The sequence below is a fragment of the Chiloscyllium plagiosum genome, unplaced genomic scaffold, assembly GCF_037043375.1.
Source record: "Chiloscyllium plagiosum isolate Xiang-an unplaced genomic scaffold, Cpla_swu_hap1 HiC_scaffold_22, whole genome shotgun sequence".
NCBI lineage: Eukaryota > Metazoa > Chordata > Chondrichthyes > Orectolobiformes > Hemiscylliidae > Chiloscyllium > Chiloscyllium plagiosum.
In genome coordinates this window covers 71825928-71839555 of record NW_028270160.1, presented here as the reverse complement: position 1 = coordinate 71839555, position 13628 = coordinate 71825928, and positions in this window count along the sequence as shown.

Sequence of the window (13628 nt, the reverse complement as noted above, 5' to 3'; positions counted from 1 at the left end):
GGATGGAGGGAGTGCAGCATTGTCAGAGGGATAGTGTGGAGGGAGTGCAGCATTGTCAGAGGGTCAGTATGGAGGGAGTGCAGCATTGTCCGAGTATCAGTGTGGAGGGAGTGCAGCATTGTCAGAGTGTCAGTGTGGAGGGAGTGCAGCACTGTCAGTGGGTCAGTGTGGAGGGAGTGCAGCATTGTCAGAGGATCAGAGTGGAGGGAGTGCAGCATTGTCAGAGGATCAGAATGGAGGGAGTGCAGCATTGTCAGAGGATCAGTGTGGAGGGAGTGCAGTATTGTCAGAGGGTCAGTGTGGAGGGAGTGCAGCACTGTCAGAGGATCAGTATGAGTGGAGTGCAGTATTGTCAGAGGGTCAGTGTGGAGGGAGTGCAGTATTTTCAGAGGATCAGTGTGGAGGGAGTACAGCATTGTCAGAGGATCAGTGTGGAGGGGGTGCAGCATTGTCAGAGGATTAGTGTGGAGGGAGTGCAGCATTGTCAGAGTGTCAGTATGGAGGGAGTGCTGCATTGTCAGAGGGTCAGTATGGAGGGAGTGCAGCATTGCCAGGGGGTCAGTGTGGAGGGAGTACAGCATTGTCAGAGGATCAGTGTGGAGGGAGTGCAGCATTGCCAGGGGGTCAGTGTGGAGGGAGTACAGCATTGTCAGAGGATCAGTGTGGAGGGAGTGCAGTTTGTCAGAGGATCAGTGTGGAGGGACTGCAGCATTGTCAGAGGATCAGTGTGGAAGGAGTGCAGCATTGTCAGAGGATCAGTGTGGAGGGAGTGCTGCATTGTCAGAGGGTCAGTATGGAGGGAGTGCAGCATTGCCAGGGGGTCAGTGTGGAGGGAGTACAGCATTGTCAGAGGATCAGTGTGGAGGGAGTGTAGTTTGTCAGAGGATCAGTGTGGAGGGAGTGCAGCATTGTCAGAGGATCAGTGTGGAAGGAGTGCAGCATTGTCAGAGGATCAGTGTGGAGGCAGTGCAGCATTGTCAGAGGATCAGTGTGGAGGGAGTGCTGCATTGTCAGAGGATCAGTATGAAGGGAGTGCAGCATTGTCAGAGTATCAGTGTGGAGGGAGTGCAGCATTGTCAGAGGATCAGTATGGAGGGTGTACAGCATTGTCAGAGTATCAGTGTGGAGGAGGTGCAGCATTGTCAGAGAATCTGTGTGGAGGGAGTGCAGCATTGTCAGAGGATCAGTGTGGAGGGAGTGCAGCATTGTCAGAGGGTCAGGATGGAGGGAGTGCAGCATTGTCAGAGGGATAGTGTGGAGGGAGTGCAGCATTGTCAGAGGGTCAGTATGGAGGGAGTGCAGCATTGTCCGAGTATCAGTGTGGAGGGAGTGCAGCATTGTCAGAGTGTCAGTGTGGAGGGAGTGCAGCACTGTCAGTGGGTCAGTGTGGAGGGAGTGCAGCATTGTCAGAGGATCAGAGTGGAGGGAGTGCAGCATTGTCAGAGGATCAGAATGGAGGGAGTGCAGCATTGTCAGAGGATCAGTGTGGAGGGAGTGCAGTATTGTCAGAGGGTCAGTGTGGAGGGAGTGCAGCACTGTCAGAGGATCAGTATGAGTGGAGTGCAGTATTGTCAGAGGGTCAGTGTGGAGGGAGTGCAGTATTGTCAGAGGATCAGTGTGGAGGGAGTACAGCATTGTCAGAGGATCAGTGTGGAGGGGGTGCAGCATTGTCAGAGGATTAGTGTGGATGGAGTGCAGCATTGTCAGAGTGTCAGTATGGAGGGAGTGCAGCATTGTCAGAGGATCAGTGTGGAGGGGTTGCAGCATTGTCAGAGGATCAGTGTGGAGGGAGTGCTGCATTGTCAGAGGGTCAGTATGGAGGGAGTGCAGCATTGTCAGAGTATCAGTGTGGAGGGAGTGCAGCATTGTCAGACTATCAGTGTGGAGGGAGTGCAGCATTGTCAGAGGATCAGTGTGGAGGGGATGCAGCATTGTCAGAGGATCTGTGTGGAGGGAGTGCAGCATTGTCAGAGGGTCAGGATGGAGGGAGTGCAGCATTGTCAGAGGGATAGTGTGGAGGGAGTGCAGCATTGTCAGAGGGTCAGTATGGAGGGAGTGCAGCATTGTCCGAGTATCAGTGTGGAGGGAGTGCAGCATTGTCAGAGTGTCAGTGTGGAGGGAGTGCAGCACTGTCAGTGGGTCAGTGTGGAGGGAGTGCAGCATTGTCAGAGGATCAGAGTGGAGGGAGTGCAGCATTGTCAGAGGATCAGAATGGAGGGAGTGCAGCATTGTCAGAGGATCAGTGTGGAGGGAGTGCAGTATTGTCAGAGGGTCAGTGTGGAGGGAGTGCAGCACTGTCAGAGGATCAGTATGAGTGGAGTGCAGTATTGTCAGAGGGTCAGTGTGGAGGGAGTGCAGTATTTTCAGAGGATCAGTGTGGAGGGAGTACAGCATTGTCAGAGGATCAGTGTTGAGGGGGTGCAGCATTGTCAGAGGATTAGTGTGGAGGGAGTGCAGCATTGTCAGAGTGTCAGTATGGAGGGAGTGCAGCATTGTCAGGGGATCAGTGTGGAGGGGTTGCAGCATTGTCAGAGCATCAGTGTGGAGGGAGTGCTGCATTGTCAGAGGGTCAGTATGGAGGGAGTGCAGCATTGTCAGAGTATCAGTGTGGAGGGAGTGCAGCATTGTCAGACTATCAGTGTGGAGGGAGTGCAGCATTGTCAGAGGATCAGTGTGGAGGTAGTGCAGCATTGTCAGAGGGTCAGTGTGGAGGGGTTGCAGCATTGTCAGAGGGTCAGTGTGGAGGGAGTGCAGCATTGTCAGAGGGTCAGTATGGAGGGAGTGCAGCATTGTCAGAGTATCAGTGTGGAGGGAGTGCAGCATTGTCAGAGGATCAGAGTGGAGGGAGTGCAGCATTGTCAGAGAATCAGAGTGGAGGAAGTGCAGCATTGTCAGAGGGACAGTGTGGAGGGAGTGCAGCATTGTCAGAGGGTCAGTGTGGAGGTAGTGCAGCATTATTAGAGGATCAGTGTAAAGGGAGTGCAGCATTGTCAGAGGATCAGTGTGGAGGGTGTACAGAATTGTCAGAGTATCAGTGTGGAGGGGGTGCAGCATTGTCAGAGGATCTGTGTGGAGGGAGTGCAGCATTGTCAGAGGATCAGTGTGGAGGGGGTGCAGCATTGTCAGAGGATTAATGTGGAGGGAGTGCAGCATTGCCAGAGGATCAGTATGGAGGGAGTGCAGCATTGTCAGAGGGACAGTGTGGAGGGAGTGCAGCATTGTCAGAGGATCAGTGTGGAGGGGGTGCAGCATTGTCAGAGGATCAGTGTGGAGGGAGTGCAGCATTGACAGTGGATCAGTGTGGAGGGAGTGCAGCATTGTCAGAGGATCAGTGTGGAGGGAGTGCAGCATTGTCAGAGGATCAGTGTGGAGGGAGTGCAGCATTGTCACAGGATTAGTGTGGAGTGTGTGCAGCATTGTCAGAGGGTCAGTATGGAGGGAGTGCAGCGTTGTCAGAGGATCAGTGTGGAGGGGGTGCAGCATTGTCAGAGGATCAGTGTGGATGGAGTGCTGCATTGTGAGAGAGTCAGTGTGGAGGGAGTGCAGCATTGTCAGAGGATCAGAGTGGCGGGGTTGCAGCATTGTCAGAGGATCAGTATGGAGGGAGTGCAGCATTGTCAGAGTATCAGTGTGGAGGGAGTGCAGCATTGTCAGAGTATCAGTATGGAGGGAGTGCAGCATTGTCAGAGTATCAGTGTGGAGGGAGTGCAGCATTGTCAGAGGATCAGTGTGGAGCGAGAGCAGCATTGTCAGAGGATCAATGTGGAGGGGGTGCAGCATTGTCAGAGGGTCAGTGTGGAGGGAGTGCTGCATTGTCAGAGGGTCAATGTGGAGGGAGTGCAGCTTTGTCAGAGGGTCAGTGTGGAGGGAGTGCAGCATTGTCAGAGGGTCAGTGTGGAGGGAGTGCTGCAATGTCAGAGGGTCAGTGTGGAGGGAGTGCAGCATTGTCAGAGGATCAGTTTGGAGGGAGTGCTGCATTGTCAGAGGATCAGTGTGGAGGGGGTCAGCATTGTCAGCGGATCAGTGTGGAGGGAGGGCAGCATTGCCAGGGGGTCAGTGTGGAGGGAGTACAGCATTGTCAGAGGATCAGTGTGGAGGGGGTGCAGCATTGTCAGAGGATCAGTGTGGAGGGGGTGCAGCATTGTCAGAGGATCAGTGTGGAGGGAGTGCAGCATTGTCAGAGGATCAGTGTGGAGGTGGTGCAGCATTGTCAGAGGATCTGTGTGGAGGGAGTGCAGCATTGTCAGAGGATTTGTGTGGAGGGAGTGCTGCATTGTCAGAGGGTCAGTATGAAGGGAGCGCAGCATTGTCAGAGGATCAGTGTGGAGGCAGTGCAGCATTGTCAGATGATCAGTGTGGAGGGAGTGCAGCATTGTCAGAGGAACAGTATGGAGGGAGTGCACCATTGTCAGAGTATCAGTGTGGAGGGAGTGCAGCATTGTCAGAGGGTCAGTATGGAGGGAGTGCTGCATTGTCAGAGGATCAGTGTGGAGGGAGTGCTGCATTGTCAGAGGATCAGTGTGGAGGGAGTGCAGCATTGTCAGAGGATCAGTGTGGAGGGAGTGCTGCATTGTCAGAGGATCAGTGTGGAGGGAGTGCAGCATTGTTAGAGGATCAGTGTGAAGGGAGTGCAGCATTGTCAGAGGGTCAGTATGGAGGGTGTACAGCATTGTCAGAGTATCAGTGTGGAGGGGTTGCAGCATTGTCAGAGGATCAGTGTGGAGGTAGTGCAGCATTGTCAGAGGATCAGTGTGGAGGGAGTGCAGCATTGTCAGAGGGTCAGTGTGGAGGTAGTGCAGCATTGTCAGAGGATCAGTGTGGAGGGTGTACAGAATTGTCAGAGTATCAGTGTGGAGGGGGTGCAGCATTGTCAGAGGTTCTGTTTGGAGGGAGTGCAGCATTGTCAGAGGATCAGTGTGGAGGGAGTGCAGCATTGTCAGAGGGTCAGGGTGGAGGGAGTGCAGCATTGTCAGAGGAATAGTGTGGAGGGAGTGCAGCATTGTCAGAGGATCAGTGTGGAGGGGGTGCAGCATTGTCAGAGGATTAATGTGGAGGGAGTGCAGCATTGTCAGAGGATCAGTATGGATGGAGAGCAGCATTGTCAGAGGGACAGTGTGGAGGGAGTGCAGCATTGTCAGAGGATCAGTGTGGAGGGGGTGCAGCATTGTCAGAGGATCAGTGTGGAGGGAGTGCAGCATTGTCACAGGATTAGTGTGGAGTGTGTGCAGCATTGTCAGAGGGTCAGTATGGAGGGAATGCAGCATTGTCAGAGGATCAGTGTGGAGGGGGTGCAGCATTGTCAGAGGATCAGTGTGGAGGGAGTGCAGCATTGTCAGAGGATCAGTGTGGAGGTAGTGCAGCATTGTCAGAGGGTCAGTGTGGAGGGAGTGCAGCATTGTCAGAGGGTCTGGATGGAGGTAGTGCAGCATTGTCAGAGGGTCAGTGTGGAGGGATTGCAGCATTGTCAGAGGGTCAGTGTGGAGGGAGTGCAGCATTGTCAGAGGATCAGAGTAGAGGGAGTGCAGCATTGTCAGAGGGACAGTGTGGAGGGAGTGCAGCATTGTCAGAGGGTCAGTGTGGAGGGAGTGCAGCATTGTCAGAGGATCAGAGTGGAGGGAGTGCAGCATTGTCAGAGGATCAGAGTAGAGGGAGTGCTGCATTGTCGGAGGGACAGTGTGGAGGGAGTGCAGCATTGTCAGAGGGTCAGTGTGGAGGTAGTGCAGCATTGTCAGAGGATCAGTGTGGAGGGTGTACAGAATTGTCAGAGTATCAGTGTGGAGGGGGTGCAGCATTGTCAGAGGATCTGTTTGGAGGGAGTGCAGCATTGTCAGAGGATCAGTGTGGAGGGAGTGCAGCATTGTCAGAGGGTCAGGGTGGAGGGAGTGCAGCATTGTCAGAGGAATAGTGTGGAGGGAGTGCAGCATTGTCAGAGGATCAGTGTGGAGGGGGTGCAGCATTGTCAGAGGATTAATGTGGAGGGAGTGCAGCATTGTCAGAGGATCAGTATGGATGGAGAGCAGCATTGTCAGAGGGACAGTGTGGAGGGAGTGCAGCATTGTCAGAGGATCAGTGTGGAGGGGGTGCAGCATTGTCAGAGGATCAGTGTGGAGGGAGTGCAGCATTGACAGAGGATCAGTGTGGAGGGAGTGGAGCATTGTCAGAGGATCAGTGTGGAGGGAGTGCAGCATTGTCAGAGGATCAGTGTGGAGGGAGTGCAGCATTGTCACAGGATTAGTGTGGAATGTGTGCAGCATTGTCAGAGGGTCAGTATGGAGGGAGTGCAGCATTGTCAGAGGATCAGTGTGGAGGGGGTGCAGCATTGTCAGAGGATCAGTGTGGAGGGAGTGCTGTATTGTCAGAGGATCAGAGTGGCGGGGTTGCAGCATTGTCAGAGGATCAGTATGGAGGGAGTGCAGCATTGTCAGAGTATCAGTGTGGAGGGAGTGCAGCATTGTCAGAGGATCAGTGTGGAGCGAGAGCAGCATTGTCAGAGGATCAGTGTGGAGGGGGTGCAGCATTGTCAGAGGTTCAATGTGGAGGGGGTGCAGCATTGTCAGAGGGTCAGTGTGGAGGGAGTGCTGCATTGTCAGAGGGTCAATGTGGAGGGAGTGCAGCTTTGTCAGAGGGTCAGTGTGGAGGGAGTGCACCATTGTCAGAGGGTCAGTGTGGAGGGAGTGCTGCAATGTCAGAGGGTCAGTGTGGAGGGAGTGCAGCATTGTCAGAGGATCAGTGTGGAGGGAGTGCTGCATTGTCAGAGGATCAGTGTGGAGGGGGTCAGCATTGTCAGAGGATCAGTGTGGAGGGAGTGCAGCATTGCCAGGGGGTCAGTGTGGAGGGAGTACAGCATTGTCAGAGGATCAGTGTGGAGGGAGTGCAGCATTGTCAGAGGATCAGTGTGGAGGGGGTGCAGCATTGTCAGAGGATCAGTGTGGAGGGAGTGCAGCATTGTCAGAGGATCAGTGTGGAGGTGGTGCAGCATTGTCAGAGGATCTGTGTGGAGGGAGTGCAGCATTGTCAGAGGATTTGTGTGGAGGGACTGCTGCATTGTCAGAGGGTCAGTATGAAGGGAGTGCTGCATTGTCAGAGGAACAGTATGGAGGGAGTGCACCATTGTCAGAGTATCAGTGTGGAGGGAGTGCAGCATTGTCAGAGGGTCAGTATGGAGGGAGTGCTGCATTGTCAGAGGATCAGAGTGGAGGGTGTGCAGCATTGTCAGAGGAACAGTGTGGAGGGAGTGCAGCATTGTCAGAGGGTCAGTGTGGAGGTAGTGCAGCATTATTAGAGGATCAGTGTGAAGGGAGTGCAGCATTGTCAGAGGATCAGTGTGGAGGGTGTACAGAATTGTCAGAGTATCAGTGTGGAGTGGGTGCAGCATTGTCAGAGGATCTGTGTGGAGGGAGTGCAGCATTGTCAGAGGATCAGTGTGTAGGGAGTGCAGCATTGTCAGAGGGTCAGAGTGGAGGGAGTGCAGCAGTGTCAGAGGAATAGTGTGGAGGGAGTGCAGCATTGTCAGAGGATCAGTGTGGAGGAGGTGCAGCATTGTCAGAGGATTAATGTGGAGGGAGTGCAGCATTGCCAGAGGATCAGTATGCAGGGAGTGCAGCATTGTCAGAGGATCAGTGTGGAGGGGGTGCAGCATTGTCAGAGGGACAGTGTGGAGGGAGTGCAGCATTGTCAGAGGATCAGTGTGGAGGGGGTGCAGCATTGTCAGAGGATCAGTGTGGAGGGAGTGCAGCATTGACAGAGGATCAGTGTGGAGGGAGTGCAGCATTGTCAGAGGATCAGTGTGGAGGGAGTGCAGCATTGTCAGAGGATCAGTGTGGAGGGAGTGCAGCATTGTCACAGGATTAGTGTGGAGGGTGTGCAGCATTGTCAGAGGGTCAGTATGGAGGGAGTGCAGCATTGTCAGAGGATCAGTGTGGAGGGGGTGCAGCATTGTCAGAGGATCAGTGTGGAGGGAGTGCAGCATTGTCAGAGGATCAGTGTGGAGCGAGAGCAGCATTGTCAGAGGATCAGTGTGGAGGGAGTGCTGCATTGTCAGAGGGTCAGGATGGAGGGAGTGCAGCATTGTCAGAGGTTCAATGTGGAGGGGGTGCAGCATTGTCAGAGGGTCAGTGTGGAGGGAGTGCTGCATTGTCAGAGGGTCAATGTGGAGGGAGTGCAGCTTTGTCAGAGGGTCAGTGTGGAGGGAGTGCAGCATTGTCAGAGGGTCAGTGTGGAGGGAGTGCTGCAATGTCAGAGGGTCAGTGTGGAGGGAGTGCAGCATTGTCAGAGGATCAGTGTGGAGGGAGTGCTGCATTGTCAGAGGATCAGTGTGGAGGGGGTCAGCATTGTCAGAGGATCAGTGTGGAGGGAGTGCAGCATTGCCAGGGGGTCAGTGTGGAGGGAGTGCAGCATTGTCAGAGGATCAGTGTGAAGGGAGTGCAGCATTGTCAGAGGGTCAGTATGGAGGGTGTATAGCATTGTCAGAGCATCAGTGTGGAGGGGGTGCAGCATTGTCAGAGGATCTGTGTGGAGGGAGTGCAGCATTGTCAGAGGATCAGTGTGGAGGGAGTGCAGCATTGTCAGAGGGTCAGGTTGGAGGGAGTGCAGCATTGTCAGAGGGACAGTGTGGAGGGAGTGCAGCATTGTCAGAGGGTCAGTATGGAGGGAGTGCAGCATTGTCAGAGTATCAGTGTGGAGGGAGTGCAGCATTGTCAGAGGATCAGAGTGGAGGGAGTGCAGCATTGTCAGAGGATCAGTGTGGAGGGAGTGCAGCATTGTCAGACGTTCAGGCTGGAGGGAGTGCAGCATTGACAGAGGATCAATATGGAGGGAGTGCAGCATTGTCAGAGGATCAGTGTGTAGGGAGTGCAGCACTCTCAGAGGGTCAGTGTGGAGGGAGTGCAGCATTGTCACAGGATCAGTGTGGAGGGAGTGCAGCATTGTCAGAGGGTCAGTGTGGACGGAGTGCAGCATTGTCAGAGATTCAGTGTGGAGGGAGTGCAGCATTGTCAGAGGGTCAGTATGTAGCGAGTGCAGCATTGTCAGAGGATCAGTGTGGAGGGGGTGCAGCATTGTCAGAGGGTCAGTATGGAGGGAGTGCAGCTTTGTCAGAGGATCAGTGTGGAGGGAGTGCAGCATTGTCAGAGGGTCAGTATGTCAGGAGTGCAGCATTGTCAGAGGATCAGTGTGGTGGGAGTGCAGCATTGTCAGAGATTCAGTGTGGAGGGAGTGCAGCATTGTCAGAGGGTCAGTATGTAGGGAGTGCAGCATTGTCAGAGGATCAGTGTGGAGGGGGTGCAGCATTTTCAGAGGTTCAATATGGAGGGGGTGCAGCATTGTCAGAGGGTCAGTGTGGAGGGAGTGCTGCATTGTCAGAGGGTCAATGTGGAAGGAGTGCAGCTTTGTCAGAGGTTCAGTGTGGAGGGAGTGCAGCAATATCAGAGGGTCAGTGTGGAGGGAGTGCAGCATTGTCAGTGGATCAGTGTGGAGGGAGTGCAGCATTGTCAGAGGATCAGTGTGGAGGGGGTCAGCATTGTCAGAGGATCAGTGTGGAGGGAGTGCAGCATTGCCAGGGGGTCAGTGTGGAGGGAGTACAGCATTGTCAGAGGATCAGTGTGGAGGGAGTGCAGTTTGTCAGAGGATCAGTGTGGAGGGAGTGCAGCATTGTCAGAGGATCAGTGTGGAAGGAGTGCAGCATTGTCAGAGGATCAGTATGAAGGGAGTGCAGCATTGTCAGAGTATCAGTGTGGAGGGAGTGCAGCATTGTCAGAGGATCAGTATGGAGGGTGTACAGCATTGTCAGAGTATCAGTGTGGAGGAGGTGCAGCATTGTCAGAGGATCAGTGTGGAGGGAGTGCTGCATTGTCAGAGGGTCAGTATGGAGGGAGTGCAGCATTGTCAGAGTATCAGTGTGGAGGGAGTGCAGCATTGTCAGACTATCAGTGTGGAAGGAGTGCAGCATTGTCAGAGGATCAGTGTGGAGGGGATGCAGCATTGTCAGAGGATCTGTGTGGAGGGAGTGCAGCATTGTCAGAGGATCAGTGTGGAGGGAGTGCAGCATTGTCAGAGGGTCAGGATGGAGGGAGTGCAGCATTGTCAGAGGGATAGTGTGGAGGGAGTGCAGCATTGTCAGAGGGTCAGTATGGAGGGAGTGCAGCATTGTCCGAGTATCAGTGTGGAGGGAGTGCAGCATTGTCAGAGTGTCAGTGTGGAGGGAGTGCAGCACTGTCAGTGGGTCAGTGTGGAGGGAGTGCAGCATTGTCAGAGGATCAGAGTGGAGGGAGTGCAGCATTGTCAGAGGATCAGAATGGAGGGAGTGCAGCATTGTCAGAGGATCAGTGTGGAGGGAGTGCAGTATTGTCAGAGGGTCAGTGTGGAGGGAGTGCAGCACTGTCAGAGGATCAGTATGAGTGGAGTGCAGTATTGTCAGAGGGTCAGTGTGGAGGGAGTGCAGTATTTTCAGAGGATCAGTGTGGAGGGAGTACAGCATTGTCAGAGGATCAGTGTGGAGGGGGTGCAGCATTGTTAGAGGATTAGTGTGGAGGGAGTGCAGCATTGTCAGAGTGTCAGTATGGAGGGAGTGCTGCATTGTCAGGGGATCAGTGTGGAGGGGTTGCAGCATTGTCAGAGCATCAGTGTGGAGGGAGTGCTGCATTGTCAGAGGGTCAGTATGGAGGGAGTGCAGCATTGTCAGAGTATCAGTGTGGAGGGAGTGCAGCATTGTCAGACTATCAGTGTGGAGGGAGTGCAGCATTGTCAGAGGATCAGTGTGGAGGTAGTGCAGCATTGTCAGAGGGTCAGTGTGGAGGGGTTGCAGCATTGTCAGAGGGTCAGTGTGGAGGGAGTGCAGCATTGTCAGAGGGTCAGTATGGAGGGAGTGCAGCATTGTCAGAGTATCAGTGTGGAGGGAGTGCAGCATTGTCAGAGGATCAGAGTGGAGGGAGTGCAGCATTGTCAGAGAATCAGAGTGGAGGAAGTGCAGCATTGTCAGAGGGACAGTGTGGAGGGAGTGCAGCATTGTCAGAGGGTCAGTGTGGAGGTAGTGCAGCATTATTAGAGGATCAGTGTAAAGGGAGTGCAGCATTGTCAGAGGATCAGTGTGGAGGGTGTACAGAATTGTCAGAGTATCAGTGTGGAGGGGGTGCAGCATTGTCAGAGGATCTGTGTGGAGGGAGTGCAGCATTGTCAGAGGATCAGTGTGGAGGGGGTGCAGCATTGTCAGAGGATTAATGTGGAGGGAGTGCAGCATTGCCAGAGGATCAGTATGGAGGGAGTGCAGCATTGTCAGAGGGACAGTGTGGAGGGAGTGCAGCATTGTCAGAGGATCAGTGTGGAGGGGGTGCAGCATTGTCAGAGGATCAGTGTGGAGGGAGTGCAGCATTGACAGTGGATCAGTGTGGAGGGAGTGCAGCATTGTCAGAGGATCAGTGTGGAGGGAGTGCAGCATTGTCAGAGGATCAGTGTGGAGGGAGTGCAGCATTGTCACAGGATTAGTGTGGAGTGTGTGCAGCATTGTCAGAGGGTCAGTATGGAGGGAGTGCAGCATTGTCAGAGGATCAGTGTGGAGGGAGTGCTGCATTGTCAGAGGGTCAGTATGAAGGGAGCGCAGCATTGTCAGAGGATCAGTGTGGAGGCAGTGCAGCATTGTCAGAGAATCAGTGTGGAGGGAGTGCTGCATTGTCAGAGGAACAGTATGGAGGGAGTGAACCATTGTCAGAGTATCAGTGTGGAGGGAGTGCAGCATTGTCAGAGGGTCAGTATGGAGGGAGTGCTGCATTGTCAGAGGATCAGTGTGGAGGGAGTGCTGCATTGTCAGAGGATCAGTGTGGAGGGAGTGCAGCATTGTCAGAGGATCAGTGTGGAGGGAGTGCTGCATTGTCAGAGGATCAGTGTGGAGGGAGTGCAGCATTGTTAGAGGATCAGTGTGAAGGGAGTGCAGCATTGTCAGAGGGTCAGGATGGAGGGTGTACAGCATTGTCAGAGTATCAGTGTGGAGGGAGTGCAGCATTGTCAGAGGATCAGTGTGGAGGGAGTGCTGCATTGTCAGAGGGTCAGTATGGAGGGAGTGCAGCATTGTCAGAGTATCAGTGTGGAGGGAGTGCAGCATTGTCAGACTATCAGTGTGGAGGGAGTGCAGCATTGTCAGAGGATCAGTGTGGAGGTCGTGCAGCATTGTCAGAGGATCAGTGTGGAGGGAGTGCAGCATTGTCAGAGGATCTGGATGGAGGGAGTGCAGCATTGTCAGAGGGTCAGTGTGGAGGGAGTGCAGCATTGTCAGAGGGTCAGTATGGAGGGAGTGCAGCATTGTCAGAGTATCAGTGTGGAGGGAGTGCAGCCTTGTCAGAGGATCAGAGTGGAGGGAGTGCAGCATTGTCAGAGGATCAGAGTGGTGGGAGTGCAGCATTGTCAGTGGATCAGAGTAGAGGGAGTGCAGCATTGTCAGAGGGACAGTGTGGAGGGAGTGCAGCATTGTCAGAGGGTCAGTGTGCAGGTAGTGCAGCATTATTAGAGGATCAGTGTGAAGGGAGTGCAGCATTGTCAGAGGATCAGTGTGGAGGGTGTACAGAATTGTCAGAGTATCAGTGTGGAGGGGGTGCAGCATTGTCAGAGGATCAGTGTGGAGGGAGTGCAGCATTGTCAGAGGATCAGTGTGGAGGGAGTGCAGCATTGTCAGAGGGTCAGGGTGCAGGGAGTGCAGCATTGTCAGAGAAATAGTGTGGAGGGAGTGCAGCATTGTCAGAGGATCAGTGTGGAGGGGGTGCAGCATTGTCAGAGGATTAATGTGGAGGGAGTGCAGCATTGTCAGAGGATCAGTATGGAGGAGTGCAGCATTGTCAGAGGGACAGTGTGGAGGGAGTGCAGCATTGTCAGAGGATCAGTGTGGAGGGGGTGCAGCATTGTCAGAGGATCAGTGTGGAGGTAGTGCAGCATTGACAGAGGATCAGTGTGGAGGGAGTGCAGCATTGTTAGAGGATCAGTGTGGAGGGAGTGCAGCATTGTCAGAGGATCAGTGTGGAGGGAGTGCAGCATTGTCACAGGATTAGTGTGGAGTGTGTGCAGAATTGTCAGAGGGTCAGTATGGAGGGAGTGCAGCATTGTCAGAGGATCAGTGTGGAGGGGGTGCTGCATTGTCAGAGGATCAGTGTGGAGGGAGTGCTGCATTGTGAGAGAGTCAGTGTGGAGGGAGTGCAGCATTGTCAGAGGATCAGAGTGGCGGGGTTGCAGCATTGTCAGAGAATCAGTATGGAGGGAGTGCAGCATTGTCAGAGTATCAGTGTGGAGGGAGTGCAGCATTGTCAGAGGATCAGTGTGGAGCGAGAGCAGCATTGTCAGAGGATCAGTGTGGAGGGGGTGCAGCATTGTCAGAGGTTCAATGTGGAGGGGGTGCAGCATTGTCAGAGGGTCAGTGTGGAGGGAGTGCTGCATTGTCAGAGGGTCAATGTGGAGGGAGTGCAGCATTGTCAGAGGGTCAGTGTGGAGGGAGTGCTGCAATGTCAGAGGGTCAGTGTGGAGGGAGTGCAGCATTGTCAGAGGATCAGTGTGGAGGGAGTGCTGCATTGCCAGGGGGTCAGTGTGGAGGGAGTACAGCATTATCAGAGGATTAGTGTGGAGGGGGTGCAGCATTGTCAGAGGATCAGTGTGGA